This window comes from Dreissena polymorpha, chromosome 1 (assembly GCF_020536995.1).
Source record: "Dreissena polymorpha isolate Duluth1 chromosome 1, UMN_Dpol_1.0, whole genome shotgun sequence".
In the NCBI taxonomy this organism is placed as follows: domain Eukaryota; kingdom Metazoa; phylum Mollusca; class Bivalvia; order Myida; family Dreissenidae; genus Dreissena; species Dreissena polymorpha.
This window is the reverse complement of record NC_068355.1, coordinates 189,085,729-189,103,229: the sequence shown is the minus strand read 5'-3', so window position 1 is coordinate 189,103,229 and position 17,501 is coordinate 189,085,729. Positions and strand designations below refer to the sequence as shown.

At 34.3% G+C, this 17,501-nt stretch overlaps 2 long non-coding RNA genes across 8 annotated transcripts; both read left to right on the top strand.

The window, feature by feature from the left end:
* Positions 1-756: 756 nt before the first annotated feature.
* On the top strand, positions 757-9,247 carry LOC127864305 (uncharacterized). Of its 4 annotated transcripts, none has more exons than XR_008041699.1 (6): positions 757-1,983; positions 2,831-2,898; positions 4,145-4,208; positions 5,383-5,528; positions 6,108-6,219; positions 9,051-9,247. It is a non-coding gene; the product is annotated as an uncharacterized LOC127864305 (long non-coding RNA). The 4 variants fall into 4 exon arrangements; XR_008041698.1 differs by having other exon boundaries at positions 758-1,983; positions 2,786-2,898; positions 9,051-9,246; XR_008041700.1 differs by lacking the exon at positions 4,145-4,208 and having other exon boundaries at positions 763-1,983; positions 9,051-9,246.
* Positions 9,248-9,277: 30 nt separating this feature from the next.
* On the top strand, positions 9,278-16,021 carry LOC127864303 (uncharacterized). 4 transcript variants are annotated; one of them, XR_008041696.1, is made up of 3 exons: positions 9,278-9,390; positions 13,814-14,370; positions 14,503-16,021. It is a non-coding gene; the product is annotated as an uncharacterized LOC127864303 (long non-coding RNA). The 4 variants fall into 4 exon arrangements; XR_008041694.1 differs by having other exon boundaries at positions 13,814-14,414; positions 14,459-16,021; XR_008041695.1 differs by having other exon boundaries at positions 13,814-14,414; positions 14,547-16,020.
* Positions 16,022-17,501: the final 1,480 nt, after the last annotated feature.

Here is a 17,501-nt window from a genome sequence, read left to right as displayed (position 1 = left end):
AGCAATACAAGGTTTACAATTCAACGTCAAACGTAACAAGGCACAGGCATGCAAGGAAAAAACTTACACTACTCTACAAGAAAACATCACCTACGCTACAGTAGGGGAAACAACAACAACAAATACCGTCACCATTCTCTTTTTATTTTTATTTTTGTCATGTTGGGTATGTCATGTCAACGGGGCCAGAGTGCACGGATGTCATGTCAACGGAGCCAGAGTGCAATACTGCTGGAGTTTCACTTCTTTATATTAAGTATCATCCCAGATTAGCCTGTGCAGACTGCACATACATTAAGTCCTATTAAAGTGTCATCCTTGATTAGCCTGTGCAGACTGCGCATACATTAAGTCCTATTAAAGTGTCATCTCAGATTAGCCTGTGCAGACTGCACATACATTAAGTCCTATTAAAGTGTCATATCAGATTAGCCTGTGCAGACTGCGCATACATTAAGTCCTATTAAAGTGCCATCCCACATAAGCCTGTGCAGACTGCACATACATTAAGTCCTATTAAAGTGTCATATCAGATTAGCCTGTGCAGACTGCACATACATTAAGTCCTATTAAAGTGTCATCCTTGATTAGCCTGTGCAGACTGCCCATACATTAAGTCCTATTAAATTGTCATCCCAGATTAGCCTGTGCAGACTGCACATACATTAAGTCCTATTAAAGTGTCATCCTTGATTAGCCTGTGCAGACTGCGCATACATTAAGTCCTATTAAATTGTCATCTCAGATTAGCCTGTGCAGACTGCACATACATTAAGTCCTATTAAAGTGTCATCCTTGATTAGCCTGTGCAGACTGCGCATACATTAAGTCCTATTAAATTGTCATCCCAGATTAGCCTGTGCAGACTGCACATACATTAAGTCCTATTAAAGTGTCATCCTTGATTAGCCTGTGCAGACTGCCCATACATTAAGTCCTATTAAATTGTCATCCCAGATTAGCCTGTGCAGACTGCACATACATTAAGTCCTATTAAAGTGTCATCCTTGATTAGCCTGTGCAGACTGCGCATACATTAAGTCCTATTAAAGTGTCATCCCAGATTAGCCTGTGCAGACTGCACATACATTAAGTCCTATTAAAGTGTCATCTCAGATTAGCCTGTGCAGACTGTGCATACATTAAGTCCTATTAAAGTGTCATCCCAGATTAGCCTGTGCAGACTGCGCATACATTAAGCCCTATTAAAGTGTCATATCAGATTAGCCTGTGCAGACTGCGCATACATTAAGTCCTATTAAAGTGTCATCCCAGATTAGCCTGTGCAGACTGCCCATACTTTAAGTCCTATTAAATTGTCATCCCAGATTAGCCTGTGCAGACTGCGCATACATTAAGTCCTATTAAATTGTCATCCCAGATTAGCCTGTGCAGACTGCACATTAATTAAGTCCTATTTATCCGAGAATGAGGCTCATATAGTTCACTTAACGTCAGTCCTTTTTCTGCCTGATTGAGGAAAAGTTCCTAGCATAAAATGTGAATTCTATGATTTTAAATTTATCAAACTTGGTAAATAAATAGCAAATAAAAGTTAATCTGATATCAGTTTTAATCAAAAGTCAGGGCATAGTTTTGTCTATTTTTCTGCTGAAATTTAGCCGTTGAACAACAGTTTCTCCTTGCAATAAAAAAATCCACTTTAATTATTAAATTCTATTAAATTTAAGTAAAACAATTATTTAATGCCTTCAGCTCATTATAAAATTATTATCTTCATTTATTTTCAATATTTATTTAAATTGCCGAATTTTGTTTTAAGAGCTAGTTCCTATCAATCATAGATCGGTACCCTGCTGAAAAACAGGATCTCTGGTCAGCTGGGCCCAGATGCTCAGCAACACTTCCTGGCCCAGGACCTTGGGGCAAATGCTCAACATGTCCTAGCTGCATGGTGAAGCCAGTCTAATTCTTGGGCTCCAAACTCTCCTGATGTGGCGCCAAGTTTACCTCATCCATAAGGTACATTGGTACTGTCATTTACCATGTATAATGTTCAGTTTTTATGCCACCGGTAGGGTGGCATATAGCAGTTGAACTGTCTGTCAGTCAGTCTGTCCGTCCGTCCGAAAACTTTAACATTGGCCATAAATTTTGCAATATTGAAGCGTGCAACTTGATATTTGACATGCACGTGTATCTCATGAAGCTGCACATTTTGAGTGATGAAAGGTCAAGGTCATCCTTCAAGGTCAAAAGTCAAAATATACAATCCAAGGGAAGAAATAAGCTTTAAAAGGGAGATAATTTCTAAACCTGCCAAATGATATATTGACATTTTATTTCAAAGCAGCACAATAGGGGGATTGTGTTTCTGACGAACACATCTCTTGTTTACTTCAAATTTCAATTTAAATAGTTATTGCATTTTATACATTAATAAAACCCTTTCATGGCTGCTAACTTAATAAAATCATGTTATCGTTAATATTCATAATTGCCTTGAAATGGCAAAGGGGGGTGCGTACCGATTTGTCCTTGTCTGTTGTAATTCTCTCCGTCCTTCCTTCCATTCTTCCTTATGTCCGTCCCACCTTTTTGCTGTTGAACTGCACTTAATAAATATTGGTTTCAGATGGATGAAAAATGTTTGCTTCTAGTGTACAGTATATAGTAGTCTATGTTTGTATGTTTGTATGAAGTGTTTAGTGTATATCTCATTTGTATCAAGAGTTTTCAAAAATAATGTATTTCTTTTTTACTCAAACAAACTTGATTTACATCCAATGTAATTGATGACAGTTTTGAATTATTTGATTTACAGGGACACAGTTCTGGAATGCGCTAAGGTCCTTTTATCTGTTCACAGAGGCCTTATACTCACAAGTTCAGGCCCAGAGAACGGTGTTCCCCAACTACAACACAACGTCTCAATAGGTAAGTCCTCTTCCCATCGCAAAAGGGGTCACTGCGGCATTGCCTTAATACTTTAGATGGAATCAAGTTTTAACAAATAAGGTTAAACCCTATGCAAACTGAGGTTTCTCCTCTTCAATTAATTGACCAGTTTATCTTATCTAAGTTTAAGGGTTCAGCCACAAACTATTGTATTGTATATAGACATGTGAAGAAAATGCATAAGGTTCAATCTTGACCCTCAAATTTGTATTTTAAATTGAACATCTATAGCTATGGCCTTACTTATTTCTGAACATCTCAATAAAACAGCAATTGATGTGAATTAATGATAATAAGACTCCACAAACCACGTTTAGGAGATTGTATATTGGAGTCAATTTTCTGTAAGTTGTTTAGTCAATGCAGCATTTTTTGCATATATTATAAAAAGATTTGTGTCAAATCTAAATTTCTCAAAGGATTAAATTGCAACTTAAATTGTGTGAAACCGTTGAACGTGATAAGTGATGATTTTGTTGCATGCCAAGCCCCATCGTTTCATTGGCCAAGTCACTCTTTTACCCAGTATTATTTTACTTTCAGTATCTCACCATACATGGGAAATCAGAAGATATGAAACTTATATTCTAATCAGGGTTTTAACTAACATTTTGCCCACAGTTGCGCTGTAACCTATATGCAATTCTGGGTTATAACTAACATTGTGTCCACAGTTGTGCAAAGTTGTTTGAATAGAAGTGTCTAAAAACAAATAAAGCATAGTCACTTGCATCCCTTGTAATCAATCATGTTCATGAAGGAGCCATTGTGAAATATTATGTTGCATTTCGACAATTGCCAAGCATATGTCTTTTAGCTTATCTTGTTAAGTGTTTGGCAGTACCAAGCCACTTCGACGCAGCAGCAAAAACAACAGTAGCAGTCTAGTTAGCTGTCTTACACGTTTGAGCTACCTAGTTGTAGCAGTTTTCAGCAAGGTTGTCAAAATATGGATTGTTTTAATAAAACCTAAAAGAGTTATAGAGCATAATTACTGATTCTCGTGTAAGATCGTACTTTTATAACGCACTTTCATCAACAACACTGATGCATATGCATGACAGCTGATACAAGTATTAATGCACAAACTAAAGTATGAATTTCTTGATAATTTAATTTATTCGCAAACATTAGTTTCAAAACATAATTAAGCATATCGATATTTTTTACTTTGCTTTAATTTATTGTTTGATTTTTATCACTTTGCCTCTCTTTTCCTAACCAGGTCAAGGGTCACCCCGCAATGTTTAGTGCCTAGCGATGAAATCATCCACTGTTACATGTAGTTGGTCAGTAAAATAAGTGTTTTGTCTGCATATAATGTAAAAAGATTTTATCAAACAACATCTACATTTCTCACAGGATTAAATTGGTACTTTAGTTGTTTGATCCCCATGAAGTCTTGCTTTGATTGGTAGATGGTCATCTTGTGACAAAGCCCTAAATTATCATTGGCCAAGTCACTTTTGCACAAGATCAAATTAATAACACTGTATCTCACCACACATGGGAATTCAGAGGCTGTGTAACTTATATTCTATTCAGGGTTAATAACTAACATTGTGCCCACAGTTGTGTAAAGTTGTGTGAATACGGTCTGTTGCAAAGTCCACTCAACATGGATTGTTTTAATAAAACAAATAGAGTTAAAGAACATATTTGCTGATTCCTGTGTATGATCTTAATTGTATATGAAACAATACATGAACAACACTGACGCATATGAAAGGTAGCTAATACAAGTATTCATGCACAAATTAAAGAATGAATTTCTTTATAATTTTTAGTTATTATCAAAAATTCGTTTCCAAACATATTTAAGCATATTGATATTGTTATGCCGTATAACAAAATAAAACAAAGGGTTCATTCAAAATTTCTTATTTTACTTTCAATTTCAGTTTCATTATTATTTTCATTACAACAAAAGCATATATCCAAAAAATATCATATACAATCAATAATAAAATATTCGTACCTGCATCTTATTCTGTATCATAATCTTTTCTTGTTTAAATAATCTATCTTAACCGGATGTTTTTCGTTTAAATCTGTATTCCAAACTGATACTTGTTTACTTTCGAATCCGCTATTTATACTTTTTCGGGCATGACATCACTGACACTAGTGACGACCTTTAAAGTAAAATATATACCAATAAACATAATGTGAAATGGTGGATTTATTTAATGAATGAGAATCAAGTTTGAACAATAATATTATACAAATACAATGACAAAAACGTAAGTTAAGCAATATACATCAATGGAAATCAATAAATATGATGTTAATGAATATAAATTTATTTAGATAATTAGCATTTTAATTTAATAAGGAGTGTTTGTTTACATTACACCATGTATTACGGAATGGCCAATGGGAGGAGTAACGGCCTAGCAATATATTGACTATGCTTTGATTTATTGTTTGATTTAATCACTCTGCCATTCTTTTACTTACCAGGTTCAGGGTCTCCCAAAACCACCCAGTGCCTTGCGATGAAAACCTCCAACGGGACTGTGACCTTGCCTTGTACATACCTAATGGTCAGGTTGATGATCACTTGGGCTTAGATAGTCACTGCAGTAAGAACGTGTAAGATTTTAAAGGTACTTGTTCACAGATTTTATGAGTACTTTGACTGACCCGAATGACATAACTAAAGCACATTTAACTACACAGTGTATACCAATATTTTGCAGTATGTTATTGTAAATTGCTTTTACTGCTTTTTATACATAATAATATCAATAATCTCAGTTTAGAACCTAAAAGAAGGCAGCTTTTATGATTTTTTTTTATATTTTGTATATTTATTACTTTAGGTTATTCCATAAACTGTGTTGATGTGGTTTTAATAATGTTTGAAAAATGATATTGAAAACTCGATGATCAAGCTATTTTATATTGTTCCATCTGTATTTGTAAACAAAATGACTGCAGAACAGGGCATCACTAAGTAAATCTATTAACATTTACCTTTAAATTTGTATTTTTTACATGTTTGTAATTTGTCAAAATGACTATAAAACAGGGCATCAACCAAACCATCTATCTGTATTAACATTTTCATTTAAATATTGCTCAATCACTCACAGTAAACGGAATTTCTACAGAAAGAAAAAGAAACAACAGGACTATATCTTTAAACATTTCCCTTAAAATAGTGTATATGATTTTCAATAAAGAAGATGACTTCACAATAGGACATCCGAGACTGCAATGACGAAATGAGTGTCCTCACTTCAGCAGTGGAAGCCAATACACAATAAGAGAGTTTCCAGCGGCTTACCTTATCTGGTATGTATGGGTTTATTTTAAACCTAATTATTATATGATTTAGTTAGGTAAGAATATATATGTACGTAGTTTAAATATAGATTAAATATTATTCACTGAAGTAAAAATATGAGAACAATTATAACAATATTTGTGTTCAACATCAGTCAGCCAGTAAATTATTTTTTTATTCCCGCCGAAAAAAAAAATCGGATGGGATATTGTATTAGTCTCCGTCCGTCCGTCCGTCTGTGTGTCTGTGCGTCCTTCCGTCTGAAACTTTGTCCAGAGCATAACTCCAAATCTATTCAATGGATTTACTTTAAACTTATAATATAAACCGATGGCAACTAGGAGAATTGCAGTGACCAAGAACCATAACTCTGTCTACCTAGGTTTTTGAATGATCTCCCCTTTTATATAATTTTAAATTTAATTTTTGACCGGAGCATAACTCTAAATATACTGAACGGATTTACTTGAAACTTGAAATATAAACAGATGGCAAGTAGGGAAAGTGCAGTGACTAAGAACCAGAACTATATCTATCTTAGATTTTGAATTATCTTCCTTTATTTAATTTCAAAGTAAATTGTTGTCCGGATCATAACTCTTAATTTACTGAAGGGATTAACGTGAAACTTGAAATATAAACAGATGGTAAGTAGCAGAAGTGCAGTGACTAAGAACCATAACTCAATCTACCTTACGTATGGAACTATCCCCCTGTATTTAATTTCAAAGTAAATTTTTGTCCGGAGCATAACTCTGAATCTGCTGAAGGGATTAACTTGAAACTTAAAAAAGTAAACAGATGGCAAGTAGGAGAAGTGCACTTACTAAGAACCATAACTCTATCTACCTTAGTTTTTTAATTACCTCCCTTTATTTTATTTAAAAGTAAATTTTGGTCCGGAGCATAACTCTAAATCTACTGAAGGGATTTACTTGAAATTATAAATATAAACAGGTGGCAAGTAGGAGAAGTGCAGTGAACATGAACCATAACTCTTTCGGCCGTAGTTTTTGAATTATCTCCCTTTATTATTTAAATTTATTTTTTTTAATTTTTTTTTTATATTATATTTTATTTATTTATATTTTTTTATTATATTTAATTAAATTTTATAGTATATATTTTAGCTTTTCAATTTTTAATATCTCCCTTTATCTTATTTTACAGTAATATTTTAATTTGAACAACGAAGAATTCACTGTAAAATAAATAGATGAGTTTAAGGAAAAATACAGTGACAAAGAACAGTAACTGTTTATAGTCATCTTCTTTAATTACCTCACTTTCTTTTATTTCCTTATATTTTATTCTTTACTGCATATCTCAAAAACTAATTGATCCTTGAAATATAAATGGATGGCAACGTTGCCATGTTTTACAAATATTATTCTACTCTCTAAAACAAATGTTGTCATACACGCAAACACATGTCGGCAGGGATTTGGCACTATTGTGACAAGCTCTTGTTTTTCTAAAAAATGCAAATGTGTGTCGAATATCATTAGGACACTGTGTTTGTCATAAATCAATTTAAAATATTAAATTAATATACAACAGTGCATTCATTCTGACATGTTTTTTTCCACCACACTTTTTGTCGGTTTGTAAGGGTGCAATTAAACAAAGTGTGTATCCGACTTTGCATCAGACCCCTATTAGAAGTAGAGCCCTGCCTATAAAGAGAATAATCCAGTACCGACCTGTGCACATGTCTTTTGCAATAAACAAGCTGTCATACTTGCACTTGTCTTTGGCGTATTCTCAGATGAGTCACTATATCAATGTAGTCAAGGTTAATTTTTACTTTAAAAAATAACAGTGCGTAAATGTAAACCCTGTAAATTCAAGTTATTTCAAAATAAAACACAAGTAAATTACTTTTAAACTGTTCTCACATTAGTTTTTGTTATTGTACTGAAACATAAAAAAGTGTTGCATTTGGTAAATCTTCATATATGTATAACACTTTTTCTAGAACAAGTATATTAAAACCCTTTCTTGTTAACCTGCCACGTGCATTTTATGCCCAAATTCAAAGAAGAGGGGGTATATTGTTTTGCGTGATGTTTGCCGGTCTGTCGTTCGTGTGTTGGTAGACCAGTTGATTTCCTACAACTAACTAGTCAATAAATTGATATACTGGCTTCATACTTCACATGTGCATTGGTCTTGGACAGTAGATGACCTCTATTGAAATTGGGGTCTCTTGTTCAAAGGTCAAGGTCACTGTCACAATAATTGTGAAAATCATATGATCAATAACTCGTCAGCAAATTGACCAATAGGCTTGATACTTCACATATGCATTTGCCTTGGACAGTAGATGACCCCTATCGAAAATGGGGTCGCTAGGTCAAAGATCAATGTCACAATACATGTGAAAATCCTTTCCGATCAATCAATTGTCAACAAATTGACCTATTGGCTCGATACTTGACATGTACATTGACCATGGACGGTAGATGTGCCCTATTGAAATTGGGGTCACTAGGTTAAAGGTCAAAGTCACTGTCACAATAAGTGTGAGAATCGTTTCCAATAAATAACAAATTTACCAATTGACTTGAGACCTCACATGATCATCGGTCTTAGACAGTAGATGATGTCTATTGAAATTTGGATCACTGGTTCAAAGGTCAAGGTCACTGTGACATTAAGTGTTAAATTGGTATCAATTTGATATGTCATCAAAGGATTGAGTGATGGGTGTCAAGGCTCTGTTTTGGGAGGCATCTGTCTCAGACCGCGGAGATCTTGTTTTTATTTAAACATTCTTTAAATAAAGTTTGGTGATAAACCAAAATGAACTAATGTTCTCTCTCTCTATTAATTTAAGCTTCAATGCATTGAATGCATTCACAGTTTCAACACGCTTTACAACTCTAGAACATCGTGGGCACAAGGTGGGCTTTAGTTAAATCTTTTGACATTACCTTGTTAATATGATAGGTCGAGGCACTGACAAGCGTTTTGTCGGGTTGAAATCAGTTGGGTTTGTCATTGAAAATGCTAGTATTGCCTTGAAATTGTTTTGTTTGATGCATGATTTACTTTTATTCCTGGGTAGCAGAGCAATGAGTATGTCCCAGGAGCATTTGCAGTCATCGTCTCCAGATTATGAGATTCCCATGCTCCACAACCCTCAGTCTATGAACATCATGCAGAGCGAACCTTGGGTTAGTTTTCTTTTTTCATGGCCTCACTTTCAGAGATTGGTGGGTGCATGTAGATTTAACCTTGTGTGTCAATACATCTTTCAATCCAGCTGTGGATTTTTTTGGTCGTGTGAGATCTAAAACAGTATTGCTCCTTATGTGATAAAACCAGGCATATTTACAATCATGTGAACTTGCCTTCTTGTTTATTATACCCCCACAAACGAAGTTTAGGGGGTATATAGGATGAGCTAGTCTGTCGGTCGGTCGGTCTGTTGGTCGGTCTGTATTAAGTGTCCGCTGTCTTATTCAAATTGTTTTCATCCAATCTTCACCAAACTTGGTCAGATGATGTCTAGGTCAAGTTCGAATATGGGTCATGCCAGGTCAAAACTAGGTCACAGGGTCACTTAGAGCGTTTTAAAAATTGAGCATGGTGTCTAGTATGTTTTTAAAATTGAGCATGGTGTCCGCTCTCTTATTCAAGTAGTTTTCTTTTTTTTATTCCATTTTTAGCTCAACTATTATATATGAAATATATATAGTGGAGCTATCCTACTCAACCCTGAGTCGTTAGCATGCAAATGTTAACGTTTTCGTACTACCCCAATTATTTTGATTGTCCCTTGACTTATTGCTTTCATATTGTGCATACTTGTTTACCAACATGACCCCTACCTATTAACAAGAGCAGACAACTGTATCAAGCATTTTGACAGAATTATGGCCCCTTTTATAATTAGATAATTGAACAATTTGCTTAAATTGGCATAGCTTCTTTATTTATGATCATATTTTATTAATACTTTGACAAAACAACACTTACCTGAATACCACAACGGAGTCCACCCAAACAAAACTCCACGCCCCAACCCAGAATCCCTGCCCCCTCCCACCTTCCCCCCCCCCCACCTCCCCCCCCCCCACCTCCCCCCCCCACCTTCCCCCCCCACCCCCCCCCCCCCCAAAAAAAAAATATTTGTTTTTCCTTTTTTTTACTTTTGAAAGATCATCTTATAAATGACCACATTATAGCCCCCTCACACCCCCCTACCCCCCCCCCCAAATTCTTTTTTTTTTTTTCTTTTATTTTTTTGAAAGATCGTCTAATAAATGACCCCACCCCACATTATTCCCCCCTACCCCACCGAATTTTTTTTTTATTTTTGAAAGATCGTCTAATAAATTATTGAATCTGAACAATTTCCCCAAGAAGGCTTACGTTATACTGTCAAGCACTTGAATAGTCGAGCGCGCTGTTCTCTGACAGCTCTTGTTTATTTCCTTCGTAAACATAATACACTTAGCATATAGCATAATACATAATATGTCAAATATACACACAATAAGTATGTTTGTTTCACAATGTATTACTATATAATGGTACATAGCATTTTTAACCAGGTTTTCCGAAGGAAAAAACTGGTTATTAGATTGGCGAATGCGGGCGGGCTGGCTGGCTGGCTGGCGGGCTGGCGGAATAAGCTTGTCCGGGCCATAACTATGTCGTTCATTGTCAGATTTTAAAATCATTTGGCACATTTGTTCACCATCATTGGACGGTGTGTCGCGCGAAATAATTACGTCGATATCTCCAAGGTCAAGGTCACACTTTGAGTTCAAAGGTCAAAAATGGCCATAAATGAGCTTGTCCGAGCCATAACTATGTCGTTCATCGTCAGATTTTAAAATCATTTGGCACATTTGTTCACCATCATTGGACGGTGTGTCGCGCGAAATAATTACGTCGATATCTCCAAGGTCAAGGTCACACTTTGAGTTCAAAGGTATAAAATGGCCATAAATGAGCTTGTCCTGGCCATAACTATGTCATTCATTGTGAGATTTTAAAATCATTTGGCACATTTGTTCACCATCATGGGACGGTGTGTCCCACGAAAGAATCACGTCAATATCTCCAATGTCAAGGTCGCCACGACTAAAAATAGATTTAAAAAAAAAAAACTTACAAAGGGGGTTAATTTTTTTTGTTCATTTCAAAAGTTCAGTTTGAGTTTTCTCCCTTTATCAGATTTTTTTTCACAATGAAAACCTGGTTTTGTGACAATTTTGTCCCTTGTTGAAGACTATGATTGTTGTAGATAAAGCATGTGTATTTTGCCTATTACATATTACTAGAAATACATACATTGAGTAAAATGTTTCACAATGTTTTTTATATTACTTGTGATACATAGCATCTATGAAGACAGTAGAAAATGAATATGTTTGAAATAGTTTCAAACAATATTTAAAAGTTTGCAAAAATGGTGTACACAGGTCAATAAAGGTTATAATACAAATATACAAAAAAGAAAGAAAAAAAGGGGTGTTTGTTGCTTTAAGTAAGGTAGGTGTTCTTATGTAAGTGAGTATGTGTAAAGATGTTTTTAGGGTAGGTGTATAAATTGGACATAACAAGTGCCCAGCGAGTATTAAATATATGTAGTTTGTTTTGTGTTGTTGGGATTAATTCCTGGAGTTAAATTCTAGTATTAAAAAATAGTATAAAAGTTTCTACTAGTGGTGTTGTTTTCTCCTGTTTGCATTTAAAGATAAAATATTTAGCCAACAATATTATGAAGTTAATGACATGTGAATTGTTTGCATCAGCTAGGGTCAATTACAAAATGATAAAGTTGCATAATTTAGCTCCAAGTTTTCTAACCTTTCTAACTTGTCGTAAATAAAGTTTTTTATATTCATCCAAAACTTTTGAATAGGATGACAATCCCAGAATAAGTGAAAATTCGTTTCTGTGTGCATATTATAAAAATCACATAATGCTGATGGAACAAGATTGCATTTATGGAGGAAAGAATTATTTGGTAAAATGTGCATGAGGTATTTATATTGGAAGTTTCTAAGTTTGGTGTCAATAGTTAATTTGATTGGTTGGTTGAAGATGGTTCTTTGGTTAATGTTTTGATTATTCAGAGTTTCTTTCCATTTATCAAATTGTTTGAATACTTCTGGTTTTTGTTTTAGTATAAGTGCTTTATATACCATTTTGCAAGCTTTTGTATTTTCTGTTATTTCGTAAATTTTCGTATTTCGTCAAAATCTGAAAAATGACCATTATTTGTAACGCGTGATGTTGCATCTTTATAAAATAGCATTATCCACTGTAAGGTATGCTCACTCAATCTGAAATGGCGAGGCATTTAAACATAAATCCATGTTCCAGACTGTCGAAGGCTTTGTTATATCGGAAAAAATAGGAGACCGTTTTCGTTACTTTCATCCATTAGTTCAATAATTTCATGCAAAAGTCTTACATTTTCGCCATTATATCTTCCTTTGATAAATCCTGTTTGATTTACACTGGTTATATTATTTAAATGAGGTTTTATACGATTGGCAATGGATTTTGTAGCTATTTTGTAATCAACGTTAAGAAGCGAGATGGGCCTCCAGTTATCGATCAAAAGGGTGTCCTCTCCGGTCTTAGGTAGTAAAGTAATTATGCTCTGTTTTTGCAATTCTATTAGATTATTGGTGTCTAAAGAATAGTTAAGAGAATTAAAGACATATTGCTTAATATAATTCCAAAATATTTTGTAAAATTCTGCAGATATGCCATCTGATCCTGGACTTTTATTGTTTTTCATGTCTAGCAGTGCTTTAGCGCATTCATACTCTGATAGGTATCTTGTTCATTTTGCGTTTGTTCTGGGGTTATTTTATTGCAGATATTGGTATGGAAACGTTCATGATGTTTATATCTATATTGTTGTCTTTTTTATAAAGATTTTCATAAAATTTGGCAGTGTTTTAATATTTCGTTTTGATCACGTATTACGGCATTATTATTAGTTTTTAGTTGTTCAAGTAGTTTTCATCAGAGCTTCACCAAACTTTGTCAGAAGTTGAAGCTATATGATGTTTAGTTCAAGTTCGAACATGGGCCTTGCCGGGTCAAAAACTAGGTCACGTGGTCACTTAGTGCGTTTTAAACATTGAGCATGGTGTGCGCTTTTTTTGTGAAGACAACATGCAAAATAACCTGTGTCAATGCGGCATGTGGGGGTATTTGTCACGTCCGTGACAAAGCTCTAGTTTTGGTTCATTTCTTTTATAGTAGTGAAGTTTTCAGTCAAAAGTAAAATGTGGTTGCATCAGTTGCCTTTTGCCTACCTCACACATACATCTCAGTAAAACTCTTCTCCAGCACGTTTTATTTGCTATTGGCTAGTTGGCCCTTTGTTATTGTTATAAATGATAAGGTGATATTTTTCCAATGGAAGAAATGTATGTTTCTCGAATATCAACCCATATTTCCTGATTGATGATGAGATTTATAGTTAGTTGGTAATAAAGTGGTTATGATTAACTTTTAATGTAACTCAATGTATAAAAGTGCTATTCTTGTTCTTGTTTATCATCCGTAACACACATACAATGAACAAATGACATTAACTGTTATGAATCTTTCTTTTTTCAGACGTCCCTTGACGAAATCAAACCAGCAAATCAGAAGGACAGCCTGTTGCTACCGTTGTTATCATATTAACCCCATACCGAAGAAGCTCAGAGATATAAATGCTGTTTAATATGTGCTAGTCTCAACATACCCCGTGTCTGGTGTGAACATGTACAATTGAAGGTCTCTACAAACCCCATGTCTGGTGTGAACATGTACAATTGGAGGTCTCTACATACCCCATGTCTGGTGCGAACATGTACAATTGAGGGCTCTACATACCCCATGTCTGGTGTGAACATGTACAATTGAAGGTCTCTTCATACCCCATGTCTGGTGTGAACATGTACAATTGAAGGTCTCTACATACCCCATGTCTGGTGTGAACATGTACAATTGAAGGTCTCTGCATACCCCATGTCTGGTGTGAACATGTACAATTGAAGGTCTCTGCATACCCCATGTCTGGTGTGAACATGTACAATTGAAGGTCTCTGCATACCCCATGTCTGGTGTGAACATGTACAATTGAAGGTCTCTACATACCCCATGTCTGGTGTGAACATGTACAATTGAAGGTCTCTTCATACCCCATGTCTGGTGTGAACATGTACAATTGAAGGTCTCTACATACTCCATGTCTGGTGTGAACATGTGCAATTGAAGATCTCTACATACCCCATGTCTGGTGTGAACATGTACAATTGAAGGTCTCTACATACCCCATGTCTGGTGTGAACATGTACAATTGAAGATCTCTACATACCCCATGTCTGGTGTGAACATGTACAATTGAATGTCTCATCTTAGAAATTTGGACACGTGGAAAATTAGTGACTTGATTCAGACAGAAATCGCATAATGACAAATCACAACAAAAAGTGGAAATCCAGAAATTCTTGTGGCCAGCAATGTTTTTATGTGACTGACCAAGTAGTGTTCAAAGAAAAACAATAGTTCATGTTTTATTGGAACTATGATGTTGTCAGTCATTTTATGTTGAAGGCTTTAAATAACTATATTTAAATATAATACGATTAAGATTACTTGATAAAAGAAATAATGTAAAATAGTATTTTAAGCGCAAAATTTACAAGTCTATCCAATAACTGTGTCTGTATTATGACATTTTATTTTGGAAATGTTAAGGAAAATATAATGTTAGTAAATATATTTCTATGAATGTTGATTTTAACATTTGTCAAAGCTGTTTAAATGATGCTGGTAATTTTGTTTTATGAAATGTATTATTTTCATGTAATGAGACATGCTTCAGTTTTTTTGTGGCTTAACCTGTAATATAGAGGTGGTAGTTACAAGAATTGTTTAGCCAGATGGAGAATGTTTATGCTATGGCTTTGATACTCTTAAGTGTGCCAATTGGTGTCAGGTTTATATCAAGAATATTGTTTATTGTCTTACAATTTCTTGAAAATATTGATTAATTTTAGACAAAATCATTTAATCTTCCTTAAATTGTCTATTCTGTATTTACGACCAGTTATTTATTAATTTGCTTGAACATGATTTAAGAATGACTTTTTTGTTGCTTAAAATGCTTTATATGTTTTAAAACTGAGCATTTAAAAACGAAAATGTAGGATGTGGGAATAATGTCTAAAGTTATGATAATTATTTTTTGTTTTTGTAAAGTTAATTATGCTTTATATGTTTGTGTATAGGCATTTAGACGACCAGATTAACCTGACCAAGAATCCTTGATCAATGTGTTTATCGGTCAGTTCATTTGTCATTTGTATAAAGAGCGATTGCGAAATGATTGTATTGTTAATGAAAATCATGCGTTTATTGTTGCCATTTTGATTTTCGCTGTTAATATGTATTTGTACAAACAATTTTCATCATGTACATCTTTCAGATGCCAGATAATAAAAACAAACATTGCTTGTGGAGATGCTCATTTAAAACCTTCTTAATGATACAGAACAACACATTCTGAAGAGGCAAATATCCTTTAGGCAAAAGGAAAATCTTGTTACTAGTATATGTACTGCTTTTTATTAAATAAAGTCAAGCAACTATTGAAAGATTGGTTTAACTTTGTTTTGCATTATCTTAAGAAAAATTAATATATACTACTTGGAAATCAGTCAATTGCAAATCAAGCAAGCGTGATTTAACATGCTAACACTTGTCAATAATTGAATTGTCTCTCTTTGTACGTAAGATATAGGGATGTTGTTGCTTGAAAAACAAAGTTGTGTCCGTTGTTAGATAATGCTTTTGTTCATCTCTCAACATAACAAGTACATTCATGCAGTTATTAAAAATATGACACTCTTTATTCTCAGCCATCATCTTACTTATCTCTTCATAGTCCTTAAATTACTGCAAATAGTACTTTAAGAATGTTAAAATATTTATCTAAACTATAACCAGGTTATCTGTTAATTTAAGTTTCATACATAATATTGTCTAGCTAATTAAATTGAAGTGTCTATATTCTCGCCAACATGCATTGTCTGTGTATGGTTTAGACAAAGCACATTACACAACTCATGTTGTTTTTCTCCATCATTAATAACCACTGTTTATTCGTAGAGGTCGCATTATACTAAATATTTCAGTTGTGAAATGCTTTGCTCTCTTAATAAATCAGCACTATTTATTGATTTTTTATATGGGCACTTCCCATGACTTTATTCGTGAATATTTCTTTGAATGTGCGGTAGGGAAAACATTGTTTGCTTGAAGGTTAGAAACTTAATGTTGACATCTTGAAAGATGGCAGTAAACATTTAACTGCAGAGTAGCTGGGAAAAAGATTGCTGTTAAACAATGTAAGACAGAACTCCACGCAAGATATGTCATGCATGCGATATGCATGAACTATCTTTTTTAAATAATTTGGATCTGAATTATCTTTAAGAAATGGTATGGTTATGAGGGTCTCTATGTGCAAAATGTTGCATTTATTTAGTGTACAAGTTATTGATTAAACATTGATTTTGTTATGGAAATAATATAGTTTATGTGACTTAAAGAGATATACATGTTTATGTTAGTGATGTTTTTTTGCTGATCCAAGTCTGTTCCTGCACACTATTTAAAGAAGATAACTACAAGTTATCTCATTTAAATGGGAATAGTATTGTACTGTGGAAAAGTGTTGCGAGTTCAAATAAAAATACTATGAACCATTGTATTAGTACTATATTGGCTCCCCTATTGAAACTAGGGGACACATTTTGATTTTGGCCTATCCGTCCATTAGTTCGCCGTCATACTTTGGTCGACATTGGTTTACAGTCAATATCTTAAGAACTATTCCATTAAGAGCTTTCACATTGTAATTGGCGTTCGCGGAGATTTAATATCGTTTTATTTTGGATTTCTCCGGTAAAGTGTCAATGTCACACGGGTCTCTAATGTGAAAATGGTAACAATGACTGGATTAAGACTTGAGCACACCATCGTCTTTGCATTCAGTATAAACTTGACGTAACGTTAAGATAATCGCTCAAAGAGACACCACTAAGATGTTTGCACACTTTTCATCATGGTGACAGATACGTTATTGAGACGTCGTCAATAATAATAATTTTACTAAATCATGCTGGTAAATCCTAAAATTTGAGAACTGCTGTGATGCAATTTGATGCTGACGAAGTCATGTCGCCAGAATAGCTGCATGCTATTGGTCAGAGCAAAATTTGCAAATGCAGACTACTCTCTGTTGATAACACAG